Source organism: Dermacentor andersoni, chromosome 6 (genome assembly GCF_023375885.2).
Source record: "Dermacentor andersoni chromosome 6, qqDerAnde1_hic_scaffold, whole genome shotgun sequence".
NCBI classification, from domain to species: Eukaryota; Metazoa; Arthropoda; class Arachnida; order Ixodida; family Ixodidae; genus Dermacentor; species Dermacentor andersoni.
Genome location: NC_092819.1, coordinates 114,910,993 through 114,936,081, shown reverse-complemented (window position 1 = coordinate 114,936,081; position 25,089 = coordinate 114,910,993). Strand labels below are relative to the sequence as shown.

The 25,089-nt window shown below is 45.2% G+C and overlaps 1 protein-coding gene across 1 annotated transcript in view; it reads left to right on the top strand.

Annotated features, from left to right (window-relative positions):
- The first annotated feature begins 520 nt into the window (after positions 1–520).
- LOC126522211 (sphingomyelin phosphodiesterase-like) overlaps positions 521–25,089 on the top strand; it is a 158,627-nt gene continuing 134,058 nt past the window's right edge. Inside the window, exon 1 of the mRNA XM_072288841.1 lies at positions 521–831. The gene's annotated coding sequence lies outside the window, so the exon portion shown is untranslated. The remainder of the gene's footprint in view (positions 832–25,089) is intronic.

Here is a 25,089-nt window from a genome sequence, read left to right as displayed (position 1 = left end):
GTTCCTGGCTCGCGGAAGTGCCGCTGGTCTACTCTGGATCGGCGGCGGCCCACCGAATCCAGGTCGGTCGGTCGGTTGGTCGGTGGGTCGGGTGCTGGGCCGGCCGCGAGTTCAATGCGAACGGAGAAAGGGTGTTTGCGTACGCGGAGTGTGTTTGTTTACGAGCTCCAGCCTCTTTCTGTTTGTACTTCCAAGCAGACGCGTGAGGGAGAGATGAACGAGAGGACCTCCTCTTTAGGGGTGCGAAGCCTGCGGCGTTAGGGTTGGCGGCGAAAGTGGCCCGGCACTGCCGGTCAGTCAAAGGGACTTAACGAGAGAGATCGTGCGCAGCGTGTGTTTAGCAGGCCAATCTGCTGGGAGAGGGAAACAACGATAGGAAAAGCAGATCGTGGAGCGTTCATTGCTCGTCGTACCCTTTCTTCGCACTCGCCGGGGAGGGGCGGGTGGTCTGAAAGAAAGGGTGTGAACGCCATTGGAACGGGGTGGTAGGTTAGGAAGAGATAGAATGAACGCGAAAGGAGGGGCCGCTGTCACTCGCCGCATCGCCGTCTTCCGATTCTCGAGGACTGGAGACAGTCTCGTCAACAGCTCGAGGGGCCACTGTTTGTGTGCCCGCGTGCCTCGCCGGCCCGTGCCAGAGTGTCCTACGGGTTCGTCAGCAGCGGATGTGCGTCGCTCATCATCGCGCCGCTCTCGATTCTGGCCCTGCGCCCAACACACGGTGGCACCAAGCACGGCGGCGCACGGCGAGCCCCGGTGCGAAAGCTGCGCGACCGTCGCGGGTTCCCACGCAGAACCAGACACGTGACGGCATCTCTGGGGGTTGATTTCGTGAGTGACGGGCATCGCTCCTGTTCTTCTTTTGTTCTTTTTTTCTTCTTCCGTTTCTTTTCATTTGCGTGCTTGGTTAAATTGTGCTTAGTATTATCTGTGCAAATATATAACGATCCACCCAGCTCTCGAAAGCCCCTTATCACTTTGAAGGCAACATACGGAGAAAGCAATGGTATATTTCTAGATGGTCAAGAACAACGTTTCAGCTTCCTACAAATACCCAGAATTTCAATGGCTTGTGTTTGCAAAAAAGTAGTAAAGCAAAAAAAAATAACATTGCCATCTCCATTTATGCATTTATTACCTCGCATAATATAATAACATTGAACTGAGTGCATTTCGTATTTCCCTATGTTCGCTGACACGGGTTAATTGATCCAGAACGCTTACTTGCTCTACCACTGTACCAACTCCATCCTACATTGCATTCCTGCAACTTTCCAGAACAGTTTCAATTGAACACGTCACAGCTCATGAGAATTAAGCTAATTAGCTTAAACAGCTCCAGCCGCGAGCACCAAGCGCTATATGGGGCAATCATCCTTCGTAGCTAGCGACTTCAGAGCAACGGATTAAAAGGTAGTCACGTCTTCTTATTTTTCTTTCTTCGTTTTATTACATATGCATTTCAAGTTTGAGAGTAATGTTTGCACGCATTCCATGAGGCTACTTTTTCTAGGTAGAACAAAGAAGCTTTTGAATATATAAATCCAACTGTTTTCTACAAAGAACACTTTACAGGCGCGATACATTGGACAGGGATGTTGCCGCGTCTCTTATCCCTCAGGTGTTCTTACTCTTGCTGATGAGTCTCACAAAGAGTTGCACCTTCTTTTCAATCACTGAAGATGAACTCAAAAGGTAGATTTTCAATTGCGCCTCAAGTATCCCGGGCGACTACCGTAGACAGCGGACGCAGGGTGCTGTTGGGCGAATGAGTTACCGGTGAGTTTTAGCTTGTTAGTTATTCCGGTAAACGCAGACAAACCGGGCCTTTCACCCGATGGGTGGCGATGTAAATGTGAGTCACCAGAACGGTACGTGCCCCGAACCACCTTGTAGAGCAGAGCTCGACCAGACAAACACAGATCTAGTTTTCACGTAACCGACCGTGTTCTTTTTCGCGGCGGGTCTAAATATTTGCAGCGGAGAAATTGCGTCACGATGCACCGCTGATGAAAATTTGCACCAGCAGGGATATAGAATAAACTTGGTGGATGCAACATTAGCATTGTGTTTGTCTGGGTCAGCTCTACGCCAGGAGACGACACCACCTGTCAAGCCGGTCACGTTTACGCCTCCCGCTCACCCGGTAAAATCCACCTGTATTTAAGAAGAAAAAAATCAAGAGGAAAAACTTACTATTCATGCCTAGGACGGGGTTAAAAGCGGTTTATTGCTTTCTAACTGACGGTTTTTGAACTTTGTCACTACGGCAACAGCTCAAGCTTTTATCAACTTTACAGCAACAAGATATTAGGAAGGGGAGAGTATGGAAATGGTTGCTGCAGGAACAACATCCACGTGTGCAAAATTGAGGCACTGTAGAATGATTGGAAATGTCTTCTTCTTCTTCTTCTTCTTTTTCTTCATCATCATCATCATCATCATCATCATCATCATCATCATCATCATCAGCCTGGTTGCACCCACTGCAGTGCAAAGGCCTCTCCCATACTTCTCCAACTACCCCGGTCATGTGCTAATTGGGGCCATGTTGTACTTGCAAACTTCTTAATCTCATCCGCCCACCTAACTTACTGCCGCCCCCTGCTACGCTTCCCTTCTCTTGGAATCCAGTCCGTAACCTTTTAATGACCATCGGTTATCTTCCCTCCTCATTACATGTCCTGCTCATGCCCTTTCTTTTTCTTGATTTCGACTAAGATGTCATTAACTCGCGTTTGTTCCCTCACCCAATCTGCTCTTTTCTTACCCCTTAACGTTACACCCATCATTCTTCTTTCCATAGCTCGTTGGGTCGTCCTCAATTTAAGTAGAACCCTTTTCGTAAGCCTCCAGGTTTCTGCCCCGTACGTGAGTACTGGTAATACACAGCTGTTATACACTTTTCTCTAGAGGGATAATGGCCTGCTGTTCATGATCTGAAAATGCCTGCCAAACGCACCCCAGCCCATTTATTACCAGCACTAGTTTACTTTCAATTTGGTTGGCACCAAGACATCTCCAGAATTAATGGAAATGTCTTTGAATTGAAGCAAACTAAATTGAAAGCAAACTAGTGCTGGTAATAAACTTACCTGTATTGCGTATTTTTGCTCCTTTGACTTCCCTCGTTTTATTAGAAGCTCCCATATACGTTACCTCCTTTGCTTTCTGTCTCTGTCTCTCTCTCTCGCACATATAGACTTTTATTATATTATACAGGTGCGCTGTTCACATTGTAATCGTAACTGGAAGTTTACTGAAAGCAGTATTGTATAAAGCGGTAATCGGCTTCTTTTTGATGCGCGTGTAGTATATTTGCTGAAAACAAGTTCTAAACAGACTCTGTTGCTATCCTTGCTTAGATATCAAGCGGCAGTTACACGCGGCCACTATGTTTCAAAGTTATATGCGCCTTCGAGCGCATGACATGTTAACTGGATCTTACCGTATTCTTAAAAGTTTCACACGAATTATCTCTTGTGGCGCTCCAAGATAAAAACTCGCAGTGAATACTTGGCTATTATTTGTAGAAAGAAAACCAGCTGGGCTGTTTTCTCCGTGACATGTTTGACAAGATACAGAGCTCGCAGTAGACAAGGAAAAGCACGCGTTCGTAGATAAAATAACTCCTCCGCAAACAAAACTTTCTTGGTTTTTGTTAAGTAGACACACTCGTCTAAATAACGACGTTTTCAAGGCTGAGAAGAAAACCTGAAGCAACGTGAAGTGAGTGGAACATTCTTGGCCCATCAGCTTCCATTTTCTGCTTAGATTATTATTATTATTATTATTATTATTATTATTATTATTATTATTATTATTATTATTATTATTATTATTATTATTATTATTATGGTTATTATTATTATTATTATTATTATTATTATTATTATATTCGATTAAGCGCATTCGGACATATCACAGGTATTCAGAAACCAGGGGTTGGTGGGTGCAGCTTGTGGTAGTAAGTGAAAGATTAGGAAGCGTGCAATTGCAGTACATTTATAATGATGCGTTTATGTATGCTGTCCGGTGCATAATGAATTTTGCGACTCATGTGGATAGGTAAAAGAACCATGAGTATAACCATGAACGTTCACCAACTAGCCCCTTTCATTGCTTTACTAAAAAGTAAAAGAATTAAGTAATTGAATTCTAAAATTTCGACTTCTCATTTATGGCGGCATCACGCTAACGTGCAGCACATTCGTGTTACGCGAATAACAGATTACGAAGAACTGCGGGTACAACTAGCACATGTCTTGCGTTATCGTGAAATGGCTGGTCAAATAAAAATATAAGGTAGCATATACTTAGATGAGGTGAAAAAATGAAATGTAGTCCTCAAGACCAATGGTTATCTAGGTAGAAGTTTGTATAGCAGCTCAATTTTGTAATTCTCTTTCTTTGCATTTGTTTGAGATTAAAAATCATAAACAAACACTTCGTTCACCTTATTCAGATTGGTGCTTTCAGCTTCTGTGTTGGCTACCTTCTTGCGTGGCCTTTGTGAAAGAAAGAAGTACCTTAGAAGTTCGGATCTGCGCTTGTCGGCCATTTTGCTGCAAGACTTCGAAATGCGAATTATATTAGAATTTAATAACGAAACATGATGAACATTGTATTTTAACTTCGAAAAAAGTCCGAAATGAACCGCGGACCCGCGACGCTGTATGGGCTGTTGCTACCGATTTCGATAGCCGTTTCTTGTTCTTCACGCGATGGATATGCAATGTTTTCTTATTTCAGTGATGCCTTTCAGTTAACACGTCTGTCTAGTCATATATCTTCGGCAGAGAAGCGCAGGCTAGTGCTGGGAGCCTTCGGCGATAGCACATATACCTGTGTTTACGACGCGTCACATCGACGGTCATCGCGTCTTGTGCTGGCACTGTAGACATGAAAAAATTGTTTATTTAAGAACACCGATGCGAAAGCTGAAACATAGAGTGATTTATCCTTGTTAGACTTCTTGATTTCCGAGCCTAAACGCGCCGATAGCGGGAAGACAGACTCGGCGGATACGGTGGGCCTAAGCTTCGGTTGGGACCGATCTCGGCGCGGGTAGCTTGCGAAAGCTAAAATGTGTGTATTTGAGCCTCAGAACTTTTTTTGGTACAATAGGGAAAGTGGAAGCGCACGAATCACCTCAGCTTTGTTATCGGTGCGATAATATCAGTCAGCGATAGGATTCGAACTCGGGGTCCGTTCGCGCGCGTCTGAACGACTTCTGCATTTCATGTTTACTCCATAAAATTGCGACAACGGTGACAACTCCCAGTCATATGTTACGTGCGAACTACTAAAAAACGCGGCGTCATCTGCCTTTGCGTGTTTTCGTTCAAGAATTGAGCTATCCGCCAAGTCAAAAGGGAAAGTGAAAAAAAAAAGCGAAAGTGATGTTCAGTGTCAAATGTCCATGTATAAACAGGGCAGCTCACGCGCCTTTATTCCAAGCTGCGACACGAAATAGGGCTTTATGACGCCAATATATACCGTTATTTAGGATAAGAGACTAGTACCAAGCGATAAAATTGTATAAAGCATTTAATATTCAGCAGCGCTCGTCCTTGCGTACTGGAACCAGCGCGGCACAAACACAACCAGTGCAGTTTCCAGTGCGAACCAGCGAACTGCAGCGAGAACTAGCGCCTGTACAGCAGGAATCCGTGCTCGCCAGAGTCATGGCAGTAGAACCATCGTCTCTTCCAGTGTGACCCAGCTCTTATCCAGTGTCCTCGCTAGTGTCCCAGTGAATCCCAGCGAGCGCCAGCGTACCCAATGCGACCCAGTGCCAAAAAACGCGCTGGTTTCACACTGGAAGGCGTTGGTTTTCGCAATAGGGCTGCGATAGGAGTTCCTCTTTTATTGCTCGTAGTCTTCCTGATGGTAAAGAATATTTTAAAATGTCGCAGTAAACTACAGAAACTGTACGTCCCTAATTATGATTGCAGAGCTCCAAGAAGTATTTGCATTCCAAAACTACCACAGTAGGATAAAAATGCAAAAGTTAGAATTAAACCATAGGAGACTAAATGAGTGTTGGAAAAAGACCGATGATCTTATCGCTGGGCATGAAATAATCTATCTATCTATCTATCTATCTATCTATCTATCTATCTATCTATCTATCTATCTATCTATCTATCTATCTATCTATCTATCTATCTATCTATCTATCTATCTATCTATCTATCTATCTATCTATCTATCTATCTATCTATCTATCTATCTATCTATCTATCTATCTATCTACATTGAATGATGCACCGTTGTGCTGTCCGCCGGTTCACTGTACCTTGTCAATAATTCCATGTCATTTATGACCCCCAACGTCGTCACCGATGCGACAATGATACATTAAATGCATAAACATGCAAGGCGCTGTTTTCATCGGACGTATCTGTTCCCGTTGCACCTAACAAAAGAGAACCGTATCTCGACGCTAGCCACAACGCGCTGTAAGACCAGGCACGCACACCAGTGGCTCCTAGGAACCTGCGTGCCTACCTCCAAGCGGCAGGCCAGCTTCTATTGCATTCGTTGTTCGTGCCAAGACGTTCGATCAACGGCTCTCACGTTACTGGTTGGATCCGATTGCACAGAGTCGTGTGCCTTTAAACAAAACAAAAACTTGAGGCTTGGAATCTCGGCGTGTTGCTCTGAAAATAAAATGGAACCTCGGGCAATAGTTTGTTTCAATCGCTGCGAGAAACCAGGTAAGCCAAGCAGCTTCAGCAAGAGTGTGAACTCTTTTGCTTCGCGTATGAAAGTACACACACAAACACACACACAAATACACACACACACACACACACACACACACAGGGGCGCGAACATGTATGGGCACATGCATAACTGAGAAACAAATAAAGCTAACTTCAGAAATAATTATGGGCCTTACTATAGTGAATTTAGAGGTTGATAATTTGGAAGTTCGGAAAAGGCATGATAACTTGGTGGACCTTTACCTTTTCCACAGCGCACTCAAAAATATTTGCTCACATAAAAGTGTTTCCGTAACGTAGTGTCTCTCTGTGTATTTTTGTGGTGGTACATCATTGGATTTATGATAATAAATATTATTTTTATCGAGTCAACGACGGGAAGAACACTGCATGGAAATATAAAGTCAGGCTATTCATAAAGACCACACTTCTTTGACTGTACATAAGACAGTATTATGATGAACTAAGGCTGGGCAAATATACTTTGCAATTGTATCATGATGCAATAGAAGATACTCGGGTAACAGGCATTTCAGATACACATACAAGATATTACTGCAATTATTGCATACGATCAAATACTTCGCATTTATATCTTAAGATACTTCGATACTTTCGCAAATTTCTCATTATAAATCTATATAGTGGAGCAGCAAACGCGTATGCACAAACATGTTCGCTTGAAAATTTCTTAACGCCAACCAACCTTGTTTCATTGGAATGAAATATCTATTAGTATGTCAAAATCTTTGGCTTGTTTGCTTAAAGTATATTTTCCCTCCAAAACAATTTATTGCTTTTGCTTTAGCTGCTAACCTGAAAGATTTCTTTACACGCTGCTTTATCATACATCCACTGATAGGCAGCAGAGAGGCTTGGCCTTTTTGTACCGACATGGGAGCCGCCCGCTGCGTGCTGACACGCGATCCGAAGGACAAGATCAAAGTTTTACCATACCATACCATACGCGCTTTACTGTTAACGCAATACCGGATCACCCGAGATGTGTACAGTAGCAACAACGCTGGCATCGACATTTTTTTTGTGACGCGTCCTGTATACAGAGAGCCCACGAAGATGCAATGACTTTTCATATTTAACCTACCTCCTGGGGTAAAGCGTTCGCTACCGACATATTCATTAGAGTGCAATCCTTTTACGAATTATAAAGCGAAGCTTCCTTTGCCTCTGTCTTCGATTTTCCCACTGCTGCTACTGCTGCTACTGTGGCTGCTGCAGAGGGGGGAGAGCGTGGTTCAGACCGTGTGTATACATGACAGGGGCGAGTTAGAGAGGAAAGGCGACGCTAGAAACTCGTTTTCACCCCACCACTGCAAGAATGGATGGATGGATGGATGGATGGATGGATGGATGGATGGATGGATGGATGATATGAGCGGCTCCTTTGGAACGGGGCGGTGGGTTGCGCCAGCAAGCTCTTGTTATTATACTGCCTAATGTCCTACCTAGGTTAAAAAAAAAGAAAGAAATCGCGATGAACTCTCACAACCAAATTTCCTGACCCCATATTGTGAACTTTGCTTTTGTGCGTCTCCGTTTTTTTTGTCGTTTCCTTACTTTTCTTCCACCAATCTTCCAATCCCCTCTTACTAATCCCTACTGCAGTCATGTTTACTTTTCCCCTGCTCTCGCTGAACCCAAGGGCTTCAAGGAGTCCAGTGGTGCCTAAATGGACCTCTGGGTCTTCACAGTATCACAGTATCTTCACATTCTAATAAAACAGGCTCCATCGTTTCCCTATCTTTACCGCAGCAAGCACATGCTTCTTCTTCATTCTTATATCTGACTTTATAGGTCCGTGTTCTAAGGCATCCTGATCTCGCTTCGAAATGTAATGAGCGTCCTTTTGAGTTGTCATAAATTTTTTTTTCCTGATTTCGTTTTTTTCCCTTTTAAGTAGTTACTAATGACAGGTTTCTTTTCCATTGCCGCCACCCATGTGATTATTTCAGCCTCTCGTTGCTTGTTGCTGTGTTGCTCGCCCCACAAGTCGCATATATGCTGTAAGCTTACCAGTCCTTTTCCTCCACTGTTAACCAATGTTCTTCCTGTACGGATACCTCAACACTCTCCCAGCCCATTTAGTTTCTTCCGTATTCCACAGTCGTTCCTCATAAAAATTTTTACTGTAAGCTTCCCTCACTTCAGAATTGCCCAGTCCATATCACCCTAAACAGCTTCATTTGTAGTCTTCCCGTGAGCGCCCAATACGAGGCTTCACACTGACTTTTGGTTTCCATCGAGTCGTGCTTGTAACCCTGATTTCAAGCAAACAACCGCATTTCCAAAAGTAAGTCCTGGAACCATTACACCATTCCACATACCTCTGAGCACCTCGTACCTATTGTATCCCCATAGCGCTCTGGCATTTCTCTTCCCCTTTACTGTTATTGCTTTTTCTCTGTGTTTCCATATATCTAGTGCCTTCGTTTATCCATATGTCAAGGTATTTATATTCTTTTACACGAGGTATTTCCTGGCCCTGTTCACTGTTTTCAATGAATACAATGACACCTGATTTTAAAACACTAAATTTCAAACCTAAATTCTCGCCTTCCTATCCACAAATATTAGCCAGACGTTGCAAATCACTTTGCTTGTTAGCTAGTAACACATTGTCGTCCGCATAAAATAAACCTGGACGCTGCTGCTCTACCACTGTACCCGCCTGTTTGTATGAGAGATTAAACCCGATATTACTTCCTTCGAGCGCCCTCTTCATCCTCACCATGTACATCATAAACAGCAGTGGGGATAAAGGTCACCCCTGATTCAGTACCTTGCTGATATCAACTTTCCCATGCATTCTTCATTACTGTATGTGTGGTGTATTCGTAATTACTGCATTTGTAGTTCATTCTTGCTTACCGCATTATGGAGTCTTAGAACCACTAAACGCAATATTTACGGCAAAAACCGTTAGATGTCACTAAAAAAAAAGGGAAAGAAACTTTTTTTTCTTTCACAGTACGGAAATTTTTCCCTTCAACTTACACACTCCTAAGCACAAAGTGCCACACAAACACTGCTTGAACGAATCTGCACATCCCTATGCGCAAAGCAATCCTAACAGAGGAGATAAAGTACATTGTCACACATTTGCACACAAACATCTTTTTTATTGCCGGCTTTGACATTATACACAAACAATATAGAAAAATTAAACATGTCAACAAGGACTTTGCTGGCACAAAACATTAAAATGTTTTTCAATGTTGCCAATTTATCAAGCATGTCAATCCATGTTGGCTGTTCAGGGAGTGCCGGATGGACATCCCTAAACCGTATTACAGCTTGGATGAAGTGATCGCGCGTAGGTCGCAAATTGACATCTGTGTTGTTTAACTGCGTTCTAGCTTTCCACAAACTGTAGAGGCCCAGGAGCATTATAGTGTCATACGGAGAACCCTCTGTTTCTACTGGTAAGAATAGTATTCCTTGTGGATCTAAAGGTAACTCTTTCTTTAACGTCCTTCGTAGCACATCCCAGAAAAAGATGGGATCGCAGTTATCTAGAAACGCATGCTCTATCGTTTCAGGTTTCTTCCATAAGAAGCAGTTAATGGACCACGGGACAAAATTATTTTTGTTATGCATCCATGTTTTAACTGATAATGTATTAGTGTGTAGTTTAAAGAAAAAAGGTTTTATCGAAGGGTGTATCGGCACTCTTTTAACCCTTTTGGGGACATCTCTTGGGCCTCCACGGTTTGACATACCGTAAATCGGTACAGGAAGCATAGTGTCAATTAGGTCCTTGTACAGTTTTTTACTAGTAATATTGGCGAGATACTCACTAAAACCACACATGCAACATTTTGCATGCAAGCACGACTTCTCGGAAATAACCTTTAACGGCACCATGCATTAATTAACAAGTGCATACAACAAATCCATGAAGGTGACGACATAAAAGCACTTGCGTGACTGTGCGAAGGAGCACTTCATTCCAATCGCGAAGATACATAAAGCGCGACACAACTTGTCGCACAAATAAATGTGCCAACCCAAGGCCCCCTTTCTCTGCGGGCAAAGAGAACTTCGTGTGGCTGGTTCTCTTCCAAGTCGATGTCCATATGAAAACGGCGAAGACACAGTGGATTCTTGGATGTTGATCGGCGAAGCACACAGCACATTTTTGACATATCATATCTTAGAGGTAAGAAATAGGTTACAGACTGCGGCACGCGTGGATATTGGCAGCTGTCGCCCTTGCCCCTTTTCCTTGGCTCTGCCTCTTGTTCATTTAAGCACGTCTCAGAGTCGCGATAAGGTTCGAGAGGCACGCCTAGATACGTTTTTACAGTGGTTGGCCACCGAAGTCGAGAGAAGAAGTCTGGCGTTTCATACCATTCACCATGCGAAAACGCATAACTCTTCTCCCAGTTTATTTGCGCCCCGGTGTATTTGCAGAAGGTTCACACTACCGCCACGGCCTCACACACACTATCTCTATTTCAACAGTATATGACGATGTCGTCGGCATAGGCCAATATTTTCACGCGTGTTGACTGTAACCTGAAGTCAGTTATCCGTTCATTGTTTTTGATGGCCTTTCACAAACGCTCAAGGTAGGCCGCGAATAGGAGGGGCGACAGAGGACATTCCTGCCTCACAGGATACCGCACTTCAATCAGGTCCCCGTTTACAGTGACCCGAGGGTTAGAAACTTAGCATACGCTATCCTGACACTGTCTGTTACTACGCTTCCTACGTTGGAATGCTCTAATAAGGCGAAGAGAACATCGTGAGAAACATGGTCGAAAGCTTTAGCGAGATCTAGTTGCATCATAGCTACTCGCTCGCCAAATACATCACAACATTGTAGCACCCTTCGAGCTACGTGTATGTTCGTGGCGTTGCTCCTACCCTTTATACCACAGGTCTGATGCATGCCAACCAGCCTCGTTATCACACCGTGCAATCGTTTGGCCACCACCTTCATAAATATCGTACAGTCGACGTTGGTAAAGCTTATCGGGCGATAAGACCCCACCAACTGACGTTTTTCAGGTGCCTCTGTTTTAGGGATGAGAAAGATGTGCGAAGTAGTATAGGACAGTAGTATATTTAAAGGTATACTAAAGTGAAAAACGATTTTTTCTGCATCAGTAAATAACCGTTATACAACACCAAAAACACCACTCTTACAACGTTAAGACGTTTGGTAAGCCAGAAAAAGCGCAAGAACGAAATACGGGTGGCGACGCCTACTTAAGTTGCCGCACCTGGGGGCCGTGACGTCTTGGATTTTGATGGCATCTTCTAGGGCCTACTAATTATATATAGCGGTACAGATTGACTACATTGTGTTCTAAAGGAACCAAATATTAAACATGGCAAGTTTCGGGAACCTTTATTTAGCTAACGCGGCCCAAATGCGAAAACATACTTTGGTATCCCTGACGCCACGCTGACGTACCGGCTCTGGGGTTTCGGCGCGAAATTCAAATACTGATACTTGGACCTTCATTTTCTCATCTAATAATCAAACTATTTTTTTAATGACTGCCTGCAGGGTTCTCAAACAATGCTTCATTAGTCTAAACTGATTTATTGTTTCGCTTTAGCGTCCCTTTAACGATTCGGCGGTAACTTTGAACAGAATCTGTGCTATTATTGTTTTGAATGTTTTATAAAATGCTACTCCTAGTCCGTCAGGGTGCATTACCAACAGGTAGTCCATGTATTGCGTCCTCTATTTCCTTTTCCACACAACCAATGCTTGAATTGCCCGCGCAAACGCACCTGTTAAGCTGCATATATAGCCATGGTGTTTTGACCTCCAGCATGGCGCCACGAGGGAGCCTCTATTTCCTAAGTAAATAAGCAATAAATCTGGACAGAATGCTTTTTACAATACAGTGAGCTAGTAAGCACATCGACAGCACACAAACTTGTATAAAACCACATGATATGCACGAATTTCATTTCGCGACCACGAATTATAAGCACGGTCGCAACCATTACCAAAGCTTCACTCATAGATTTTGCTTCTAAGCAGCTTTTAAAAACGACCCCTGGCGTTTAAAAATTCACAATGTTGAGATCGCTTCGAAATTTTCTTGCCTAATTTCGTAAAGAAATTCAAAACCGGCTGCTATGTGGCGGCGTCCTTAAACCGCTGCGAAGCGGTACGTGCGCGAGCCGGCTCGCGGCCGACAGCTGCGTTGACGTTGGGCACGCCAGCTCACCGCACGCCGTTTGCCGTTCGCGGGCTACCACTCGATGCCTGCTTTGCTGGTGAACGGCAAAGAATGGGCCTTACATATCTGCGGCCGCCGCACAGCGACTTGGTTAATTAGCGAGAGAAGAGCGGTCACTCTGTCATGTATCCGGCTACCGGCCTTCACCGCCGTTGAGCTCTCGGTGGCTCCGACATCGTCGCTAGGCCTTTTCCAGTTCACTTCGAAGCTATATAAAGCTTCCGACGCTTCGCAGGGAACAACCGATCGTATCCAGCCTCAATACTTTGTTACCGTTGTTGCCACTTTACGATCTTTCCGCAATATTTTCGGGCTCAATCCTGGTTAACCTCCCTACCTTTCGTTTATGATTTGCCCTCTTTCTCTCTCGCAATACTTTCGCACAAAGAATAAAATACGCTGATATTCGCAGCGCTGTCGACTGCGATGCCTGCAAAGGTGAGCTGATTCACCATGCACCGTAGGTAGCCGTGCACTGCAGCTTAGGTGGACAAGTATCCGAGCTCTTGCTGGTGCTTAACTTCTTCACTGCGGACATCGCTTTTCATAAAATGTACAATTTATGCATCACGTTATCTAGCGGAGATTATTTTGCGATGCCATGTTTGTGTGTTGCTGGTGGGCTAGTGCGGACTTGCCCTTGTCTCGCTGTACATCGGCGACTACGGACGCTGGTGCCGAGTTGCATTTCTGGTAGCGTAGCTACTGTTAGGGCTAGAGGTTTGACACTGGCACTAGCTTATCGCTTCCTCTATTCGATCGTGCCCACGTACATAAGCAGAGGCGCTGTTTCCGATTGACCACTTGCTGCAGTAAGGTGATATGCATGCGTCGTCGTCGTAAATACGTATAGGAATCGCGATGGCGTGGTGAGAACAAGTAGGAGTAATAAAAGATCATTAATCTTTGGTCTGTTCACCACAAAAATCGCGGCATTGCATTCGAATCAAAAAACTGAAACTCGGCTTTATCAAAGCAATTATAAGTTTTTTTATATATATATTAGAACACTGCGTGGATGGGTTAGAGCACATATCTATGATGTGTTTATACATCAGTAAACGCTATAGAAACCACTGTATATTTAATTACAAAAATCCTAATGCGTATTCTCTACTGGGTGGGTGTTGTAAACTGGATGTAAATATCTTTAGTGTTTATACTTCAGGCATGTAAGTTGAAAATCTGCATAGTTTTCTCTGCAGAAATCATGATGTGCATTTTCTACGGACTGACTGTTGCCAACTTGATGTGAAATGTCTGTAGTGCTGATACATCAAGCATATAAGTTGAAAAAATGCATAGTTTTCTCTGAAAATCTTCACGTCTCTTCTCTACTGAGTGACTGCTGCCAACTTGATGTTCAAAGTCATTACCTGTTGAGTTTACGATGACACTCTGATGCATCATCAAAAACATATCAAGATGTAATTAAAAGTTCAAGACCGAATTTCGTAAGGTACCATAGAAGAGAAACTTTGACAACTCTAAAGAGGCCTCAGAATTGGCGCCAAGGACAGCGCATGCATTGGCGTTCGCAGCACAGTATGGTGACTGCGAACAAGTGCCATGGCACCGACGCAACTAAAAGTAAAAAAATATGAAAATAACAGGTCGGCTGCATGCAGACACTGGCGCGCCTGTTTTTGTGGAGACGGCTCGAGCGCCCCCACGTGAATCGTCTCCACCAATAGGGACGCGCAGGCCTAATCAACTGCCCTCTCTGGAGGGCTCTGGCCGAACGGTGTCGCTCCTTTTGGTTTTATTAAAGCGGCATAGTGGCAGCAGTACCAGCTTGCGAAGCGTAGTTAAGAGGAAGCTTTAGCTCGGGCCCAACTCCGACGCGGCCTATTCAAATACATGTAAAAACGCAAAAACGTTTTTATGAGATAACCCCTGGACCGATTTTGATGAAATTTGTTGCATTTGAAAGAGAAAGTTAAATTCCAGTGACTGTTGGGAGCGGAATTTCGATTTAGGGCTTGAATTTTCTTTAAACGATTTTCAAATATTTGACCGTTTGAAAAAAATAGAAGCACGAAGTTTACAAATTCATAGCTCTGCATCAAGAACTGATATCGCGGTTCTGTGAACGGCATCCATTAGATCATTCAAAGCGGACAAATTCAATATGTCATTTTACATCTTACGTGAATTTGTTGCGTTGGTTACAACGGTTTTGCAAAAGTTGTATTTCCCTATGATTAAATTTTTTTATATTCATGTGTAACTTATCAATTTTGTCCGCTTTAGATGTACTATTAGATGCAATTCACAGAATTGTATTATCATTTTTAGTGGTTGAGTTACAGAGTTGTAAACTTGATAGTTTCGTTTTCTGAAAATGTTTAATATTTGTGAATTTTTAATAAAAAATTGACGACCTAACTCAAAAATTCGAAACCAACAGTCACTAGATTTTAAGTTTTTCTTTTAAATGCAGCAAACCCCGTCAAATTTGGTGCAGTGGTTGCCGAGAAAAACGAATTCTCCTTTTACATGTATTTAGATTGGAGCACCCGAGCTAAAGCTTCCTCTTAAGCCAGTGCTTATAGTGTCGCACGGTGGTCTTGCGACAACGGTGTTTTGTATCGTAAGATACACGATACGTTCTTTCATGTATCGAAAATTGAGATACTGATACACGTCTTGCCAGACGTATTATGACACAAATACAATCGATACCCGAAGAGTATCTAAGTATCTAAGACACGTGCATCTGCGATAGTGCCCAGAACTGTGGTCAACATGGCACTGCCGTACAGGCGGATTGCTTTGACAAAGTGCGCAAAAGACGGGTTATAATGTTATCTTGAAATCTGCCGCACAAAGCTCTGAAGTGATAGAAACCAGGTGCGAAAGAAAGGGATGGCACTCGGAAGACAAACATTCCTGTTGCCTTCCCTACGTTGATGAAGAGGTAAGGGGAGATGGAAAGTTATAAAGAATGGTGGAGCAGGGATGAGAATACACAAAGAACAAGAAAGTGTCCTAGTGAATTCACACACATGGACCACTTTTCCGCGGTTGCGAAAAATCCTTCCGCTATTGTGAAATGAGGCAGTGACTCAACCGAGCACCACTACTGTACAATCCAGGCAGATAATAACCGCGCGCAAGTATCGGGAAATGCGTTACGGCACTTTTATGCAATCGGCACCACAGCTCGGGCTCAAATTAGGGTGGATATGTGGGGTTGATATGCTTCCTTTTCAAACACTTTTTCTTTTTCTAAAAAGAGAAAGAAATGTAGAATATTGAAACAATATTCTGTACTAGCGTCAGCTGGTTTAGTGTTCTTTAGTTTGTTTTCAATTCGAGTGATTGTTGTAACACGACTGTGCCAACCGCGGGCGACAGGGTCAGTGCAACGAGCTCGTTCGGTGCCTCTTCAGGTGTTCCTAGTATCGAAGTATGAGCTCGGACCGATGAGTTCTGAGAAAGCTAAAAACTACTACCGTGTTAAGCAAATACGTTTAAAAGGAATTAAACAGTAGCAGTATACGTTCTTTCTATACTCTGTCTACGTCCACTTGGCGGAAAAGGATTGTGTACTAGCCGTAAATAGAAGGGAACAATTTTCACTTTCTTTTTTTCAATTCCGAGCGCCAACCTCCGTGCCGATACTTTAGTGTGACCACAAGTTTTCAGCTATTTTCGCGGGTTTTGCAACTTGTTAGGGTATGTGTTGGTTACTTTAGAATGCATTGTAATCGTTGTTTATTGCGATATTGATAAAAAGACCAGAGCATACATTTACCAAATCTACATGCCGCTACGGTCACCTATGGAGCGGAACTTTGTGGTATCGTCCCTTGCCTGTTTTCTATTGGGCATTTTCAGTGTTACTAACTTGGAAGGTTGTTAACTGACGAAACCTGAAGAGCTTATTGTTTCAATTTTGTGTGTTTCTTAACAGCACTTTCATGGCATCTTTAACCCACGTGCTGTAAAGCAAAAAGAGATACAGAGAGGGAAGGAAATAGAAAAACATGGTTGATCCCTCTTTCATAGGAATCAGTAGAACACGAAAACGGAACGTGTCTTTACAGACGCTGTTGCATCTTTATTGTACGTGAACAATTAGGTTGCAAATAGCCACGAGCGGCACCCTACCACTGCACAGGGATCCACGACAACTGCCGCCAAGCTAAAGCTGTCGAACGACTCGCGAGCGGGAAACATCCTCCGGGGACATTGCATTGCAAGCGCCAGAGCACTACGTAAGCACACCAAAACCACAGGCGTTCGCAAACCGTACAAGCGACACCTAACTGGCAGTTAGTAAATCGCTTCATAGACCCACGGTTCGCTGTGGCGTAAGGCGCATGACTTGCGGCCCGGCGACCCTTTTGACGGAATCAGGGTGTAGACGAGACGTATGTCAAAATACTGAAAGATATCTGCAGCGGCTCCACAGCCACCACCGTAGTCCTCCAAAAAGAAAGCGACAAAATCCCAATAAAGAAATGCGTCAGGCAGGGAGATACGATCTCTCCAATGCTATTCACAGCGTGTTTACAGGAGGTATTCAGAGACCTGGATTGGGAAGAATTGGGGATAAGAGTAAATGGAGAACACCTTAGTGACTTGCGCTTCGCTGATGATATTGCCTTGCTTAGTAACTCAGGGGACCAACTGCAATGCATGCCCACTCACCTGGACCGGCAAAGCAGAAGGGCGGGTCTAAAAATTAATCTGCAGTAAACTAAAGTAATGTTTAACAGTCTCGGAAGAGAACAGCAATATACAATAGGTAGCGAGGCACTGGAAGTGGTAAGTGAAAACATCTACTTAGGGCCGGTAGTGACGGCGGATCCGGATCATCATCATCAGCCTAGTTACGCCCACTGCAGGGCAAAGGCCTCTCCCATACTTCTCCAACTACCCCGGTCATGTACTAATTGTGGCCATGTTGTCCCTGCAAACGTCTTAATGTCATCTGCCCACCTAACTTTCTGCCGCCCCCTGCTACGCTTCCCTTCTCTTGGAATCCAGTCCGTAGCTCTTAGTGACCATCGGTTATCTTCCCTCCTCATTACATGTCCGGCCCATGCCCATTTCTTTTTCTTGATTTCAACTAAGATGTCGTTTACCCGCGTTTGTTGCCTCACCCAATCTGCTCTTTTCTTATCCCTTAATGTTACACCCATCATTCTTCTTTCCATAGCTCGTTGCGTCGTTCTCAATTTCAGCAGAACCCTTTTCGTAAGCCTCCAGGTTTCTGCCCCATATGTGAGTACTGGTAACACACAGCTGTTATACACTTTCCTTTTGAGGGATAGTGGCAACGTACTGTTCATGATTTGAGAATGCCTGCCAAACGCACCCCAACCCATTCTTATTCTTCTGGTTATTTCAGTCTCATGATCCGGATCCGTGGTCACTACCTGCCCTAAGTAGATGTATTCCCTTACCACTTCCAGTGTTTCGCTACCTATCGTAAACTGCTGTTCTCTACCGAGACTGTTAAACAGTACTTTAGTTTTATGCAGATTAATTTTCAGACCCACCCTTCTGCTTTGCCTCTCCAGGTCAGTGAGCATGCATTGCAATTGGTCTCCTGAGTTACTAAGCAAGGCAATATCATCAGCGAATCGCAAGTTGCTAAGGTATTCTCCATCAACTTTTATCCCCAATTCTTCCCACTCCAGGCCTCTGAATACCTCCTGTAAACATGCTGTGAATAGCATTGGAGATATCGTATCTCCCTGTCTGACGCCTTTCTTTATAGGGATTTTGTTGCTTTCTTTGTGGAGGATTACGGTGGCTGTGGATGAGACTGAAATAATCAGAAGAATAAGAATGGGCTGGGGTGCGTTTGGCAGGAATTCTCAGATCATGAACAGCAGGTTGCCATTATCCCTCAAAAGAAAAGTGTATAATAGCTGTGTCTTACCAGTACTCACCTACGGGCCAGAAACCTGGAGGCTTACGAAAAGGGTCCTACTTAAATTGAGGACAACGCAATGAGCTATGGAAAGAAGAATGATGGGTGTAACGTTAAGGGATAAGAAAAGAGCTGATTGGGTGAGCGAACAAACGCGAGTTAATGACATCTCAATTGAAATCAAGAAAAAGAAATGGGCATGGGCAGGACATGTAATGAGGAGGGAAGATAACCGATGTTCATTAAGGGTTACGGACTGGATTCCAAGGGAACGGAAGCGTAGCAGGGGGTGGCAGAAAAATAGGTGGGCGGATGAGATTAAGAAGTTTGCAGGGACGACATGGCCACAATTAGTACATGACCGGGGTTGTTGGAGGAGTATGGGAGAGGCCTTTGCCCTGCAGTGGGCGTAACCAGGCTGGTGATGATGATGATGATGATGATCATGACCCTGTTGTATGTTTGCATGGCGCGCGGCGTCGCTGTCGTAGAGTCACTTCCGCGATCGTACGAGAATTTTTGCCCGGCTCCATAGTGTCTTTGGCAGCCATTTGAGTTTTGACGCACTCAGTTTCACGAATGCTAGTGGCACGGGCGAAGGCGTCCAGCTTCGCGTGGACTCGTCTCTCGCTGGACGAAAGCGACATTCGTCCGTCGACGTCATTGCATTTCTGCGCCCCTTAGTGCAGCAGTGTTCTTTAGTTGGTGCGATCGCAAGCGAAGCAGCAGGCGGCGTGTAAGCTAAGCATATAATGCGCGCTAGCGATCGTGTCAGCTGAGTGCTACATCGTTACACACCACGGAAAGAGCTCAAATTTCCAACCCCACGCCGTTTGCCATCCTTCTGGCGGACGTCGCTCTCCCAGCCGGTAAGTCGACGCATATCGCACAAGTGCGCCTGCGTACGCGGCAGTTTTGTGACTTGGGTCATAGTGGCCGGTGATTTGGAGAATTATTCAAAATACTGCGGGTCAACGCTTGGCCCAAACAGGAGTGAAATCATACATTCTTGTACTCTCGAAAGAACAAAAACGCGCAATTTTAACAGTACACCGATACAAAACACACTAAAAAAGGTACATAAAACACACACAAAACACACTTTTAGCAGGCAAATAGACTTTCTAGTGTATCAGTAAAAGCTTCTGAGGAAAAAAGAAACGGAGGTAACGAATTCCATTCTTGCACTGTTTTAGGCAAAAAGCTGCATTTAAAACCTTAGTTTTGGCAAAAATTGGAGCAAGCGAATGCCCATAATTCAAGGCAACATCTGTTATTTGTGTAACTCCTCCATCAGTAGACTAAACAAAGTTTAGAAAATACACAAACCGAACGATGCGTGTTTTTGTTTTACTTCGCACCGCAGCAATAGAGATTTACTTCGATTTCGTGTGCTCGTTCCCACGTCGTGCAGTCTCGCGCGCAGACGCCGAAACTAAGCAATTTTCTACCGTGCTCCAGCGCGCGGTCATGCTTTGTCATGCGCTCGTGTGTACCTCAGTATTTGTGAAGCACTGAAATATATCGATAGTCACGTGCCCTCGTGCAAAGCGGGCAAAAGCCTGTGCTGCGCGAAACGAGACAAACGCAACAGCTCACACGCGACGCCGTCGACGGGGGTGCGCCGCGCAGCAAAAAAGCGAGGGGAAAAAATTGGCTGAAGGCTTAGCTTGGTTAAGCCTGGAAGATTGCGAAAGCAATACCCTTGGCTGCGCCTTGGTTTGGCTGATGGTGTGGACATGGTTGCCCTTTGTTAAACTTATGGCTGTACAGCATCCGACATAGCGCGCCGACCACTGCGAGGAGCCGAGCTGTAACCCCATTTATCCTCCTAGCGTAACGTCACACCAGCGAGCGCCCTCTCTCGGTAGCGCCGCAGCAGTGGAGCGCAAGGCTTCGTCTCCACCATCGATGCCGCGAGCTGGGGCCCCGTCTCTCGGTCTGGCGTGACGTCACACGGTCACGTGACGCGCAGCTGTGCCCACACTAGCGACAAAAACGCGCGCGACACGCCGCACGCGGCAAGCGCCCGCGCGGCAGACGCGTGCGGGTTTGTCCACAGTCGTGTTTTGCGACACGCGGCAGCGGCCCGTGGAGTCCCGCGTTGTCTCGTTCCATTCGATACTTCTCGTGACAACGCGCTCTCCGTTCTGCCCATTTCGTCTTCCATCGGAAGTGTCTGTGTTTTTTTGCGCCACTGCCGGCCACGCTCAGGCATGTCGGATACGGACGAGGAGCTACTGGTGACTGTGAACACTATAATACTTGTTTGTTCTTTACTTGTGTGACGCCCACGTGCCAGAAAGCGGACGAGAAAGTTTTGGGTGCGGTACAGGGACACTGAAGGCCAGGCGCACACTCTGCTTCCCCGCCTTCACCAATTACTCACCTGTCATGCCAACTGCTGTCCATAATGTGCCAGCCGTTGGCGCGCAGCTCCTTGTCCGACGCTCGATTTATCATAGAGGCACGCATATCCGCGAACGGTTTCCAAAAACGCCTCCATTGCGAGGCGAATTCTTCGTCGACGCCTCAGTGGCGGTGTGGTAAGGCTTAACAAAAACAGCCCCCTTGACTGGAAATGGCCTAGGAGATTTTACGGCGCGCGTGTCACTGTTCAGTCTCAGAGCCCATAGATTATGATTCTTTGCTTGTGCGACAGGTGGCGCCACAAGAGCGCGGCTCGTAAAGCGGCTCGCTTCTGATTGGTGGTCGTTTTGCGTCTGCCGCGAAAAATGGGTCTCGCACCCATTCGCGCGTTTGCCGCGCGTTGCTGCCGCTTTTCGTGATTCTTGCCGCGCGCGACAGCACCGCTCGCCGCGCGCGGTGTGTCGCGCGCGTTTTTGTCGCTAGTGTGGACGTACCATTATAAGGAGGCGCCACGACCACCGATGGGCCGAAAGTGCGAGCAGTTATTGCTTTCGCAATAAAAATGAAGGCGGGGCCCGTGACGTGGGCGTCACGCGATTCCCGAGCTCTGGTATGGGAGAACGCAGGAAGGAATTTCGCTTGCGGAGGCTAGACGGGGCGAGTGGAGGGAGTGTCTCGCTAGGAAGTGGCGCTCGCCTCATGAAATCAAGGATTCGCGGCACTGTAATATTACTGCCTCGGCTATTAATGAACCGATTTTAAAAAGTCTTGCGACAGAACGCTCCCTAGAGGGCACGTAACAACTTCCAGCGTACAACAGAATTTGGCTGTGTGGCCTGGTGAGGGGCCCTCTAAAGTGTTAGTCTGCGACCCCACGTGATTCTTTCCGTGCTGTTTATTCTTATTGCTTCTTATTCTTAACTTAGATACTCATCAATGTTACTGAATTGTTCGGATGAAACGGAATCTCTAACCGCAACGCAAAAACCACTTACTAAGGATTTATATTTGTCGTTGGCTTAAACTAAATATTGGCATATATTTTTTTCCATTAATAAAGCGTGTCACAGCGAATTTCTATGGCCATATTTCATTAACCGTGACAAGCACCAAAGACTCTTTGCGCTTCGCAGCACTAAGCGTCAGAACGCGCCACGTGTAGAGCAATATGTGCGCATGAAGCATCGCTTTCACAACAGCCCGAAATCTGCACGATTCACGCTGTGGTTGAGGCCTGCGTACGTTGTTAATTGGAACGTGCACGGAAATACACAGTGTTTAACCTAACTTGAGCAATCCCTTAAATAATCCGCGCCTTTGCAAGTAGAGCCCTATGAACTTACTATTATTCATTGTCCTGTTCAACAACTCAAACTATTTTTTTTAGTCAGAGCTTATGATATAATTTAACCATACTTAACCAAGCAACATCTATGTGCTGCGTTAAGTGAAAAATTCGCAATGAAGAAATTGTAGTCTTTTGGGAAATACGCAAATAATTCTTTTCCGTGACGATAGCTGGTGTAGCTATCATTTTTCCGGGCTACAAAGAAAGCGTATAATATTTGAAAAAAGTGCCATGTGACTAGGCGCTTGCGCTCAGCGATATCAGTGTCCGCAAACATTGTACTAACGAATAATTGATGCTGAACGCAGACAGAGCGCATCGAAAGGCCACAAGCTAAAACGAGAGACGGTGACCATACCCGCCGTCTACGATGCTTGGCCGCGTGCTGCAAGGCATCCTGCCATTTACGCAATCCGTTAGCGGCAAAAATCTCCCGCAGTGGCTTTGGCGTTGCGTTGCTAAGCGCGATGTCGCGGGTACCCGGCCACGGCGGCCACATTTTTCTGTGGCCGAATAAAAAAAAAATCTGTGCATTGGATGCCCATTTTCGCGCTCCAAGTGATGAAAATTTTTCCAGACCTCCTAATTGCGGCATGCCATGTACTCTATATTGTGATTTCGACACATAATACTCCAGATTTTCTTTCTTATTTATATGGCAGGAACGCCGAAAGATGTTCAGGAGCCGGCATGTCTACTTATCGCCAATGTAATGGATATAACAGGCTTTCGTGTTTCAACAGACGTGATATCTGGGAAAGAGTGGCATTAGAAGCGTAGGCCCTGCTCGCTCCTCCCCCCCCCCCCCCCCCCCCCTCCCTGCTTCCGCCATGCCGTAATAACTTTCTTAGCACGCGACTTGACCAGCGCTCCTCCCTCCCCGTTCCAGGTCAAATGCCCCCTTGCTCCTCCTCCCCCCTTTCACATTGGGATAGAATTGCTGCCTACGCCAGAAATTTCATTCAATTTTCGTTGTATAAGGCCTACTCGTTAGTTCAACCTGCCTGTAGATTAGAAAATCTTTGGTGGGACGTTGGAGGGCACTAATCTACTTGGGCGCAATCGCCTAGTGCCATGGTCATTTTTTTTCAATTCAGTGTTTTCACTACAACGCGGTAAAAAAAAAACACCCTCATAAAATTGTCTAGTTATTTACAAAAATGTTCCAGTTTCTCCATTGAAAATTTTTTGTTCAAAACAATATTTAAGGGGAGATACTACTAAAAAAATTATTACTTGTGCTAGACATTTCAAAAATATGCCCTTCATAAATAATTTTATCTAGATTTCCAATATATCATTATTCGCTGTGTAGCTGCTATTATTTTAGTTATGTCCTACACAAGTGCAAAAATATAGTGATCTTTGGAAGCACTTCCTTATGTGTAAGAGAGACAGAGACAAAGCAAGGACAGGAAAGGCAGGGAGGTCAACCAGAAGAGCACCTGGTCTGCTACCGTACACTGGGGGTGGGGAAAAGGGGAATAGAAAGAGGAAAAAGGGGAGAGGGTAAGCACTGAGTGCGTGTGGGATGGACACTATACACAGGGTCACTATAAACTATCTCTTAAGCCGGTGCACTACAAGTGTTGTACTATTGGACGAAGCGCTTTTCGTGCCAGTGACGGATGTGGCGACGGTCCGAGTATCTTTGACTCGGTGAATGGTCTTGAGTCCAGTCGGTGTAAAGTTGCCCGCAGAGAGAGGAGTTGTTCATTGTAGCGAGGGCAGGTACACAATAGATGGTTTCCTCGTACCCACAGGAGTCGCACATCGGGATCTCGGCCACTCCCAAACGATAGGAGTATGCGTTCGTGAACGCCACTCCCAGCCACAAGCGGCACAGCAAGGTTGTTTCGCAGCGGGAAACGCTAGATGGCAGTTGTAGCCATAGTGTGTGGTTCGATTTATGTTCGCGGCAATTGAAAATACTTGAACTCCAGAGATCTTGTGACTTTTTGCGTGCAAGTAGGCCAAGTTCCCTCGCAGCATCCGACCTCGGCAATGGTGTTGGACGCATCTGGGTATCTTTGTGGGCAGACCGGGCGGCCTTGTCAGCTAGGTTGTTGCCGACGATGACCAGTGGGTAGCAACCTATTGAAATATAATGTTGCGCCCTCTTTCCAGAGCGTGGTGCTGCGCTTCCCTGATGTCAGCTATCATCAGCTCGTAAGTTCTGCGATGTAATGCAGACTTCATACTGTGAAGAGCTGCCTTAGAATCACAAAATACGACCTATTTCTCTGTTGGCTCTTGGGTCACGTACGTCATAGCGGCATGGAGAGCCGCAAGTTCAGCCGACTTAGATGTAATCATGTGTGACAATTAGAATCTAACTGTAACCTGCTTAGCTGGAATGACGACTGCGGCAGTTGAGCTGGTAGGTGAGGTCGAACCATCGGTATATATATGTATGTGGTCATGATACGTGTGGTGAAGTAATAAGAGCGTAAGTTGCTTCAGAGCCGGCGATGGATGATTGACCTTTTTTTGTAATTCCAGAAATAGCAAAATTCACTTGAG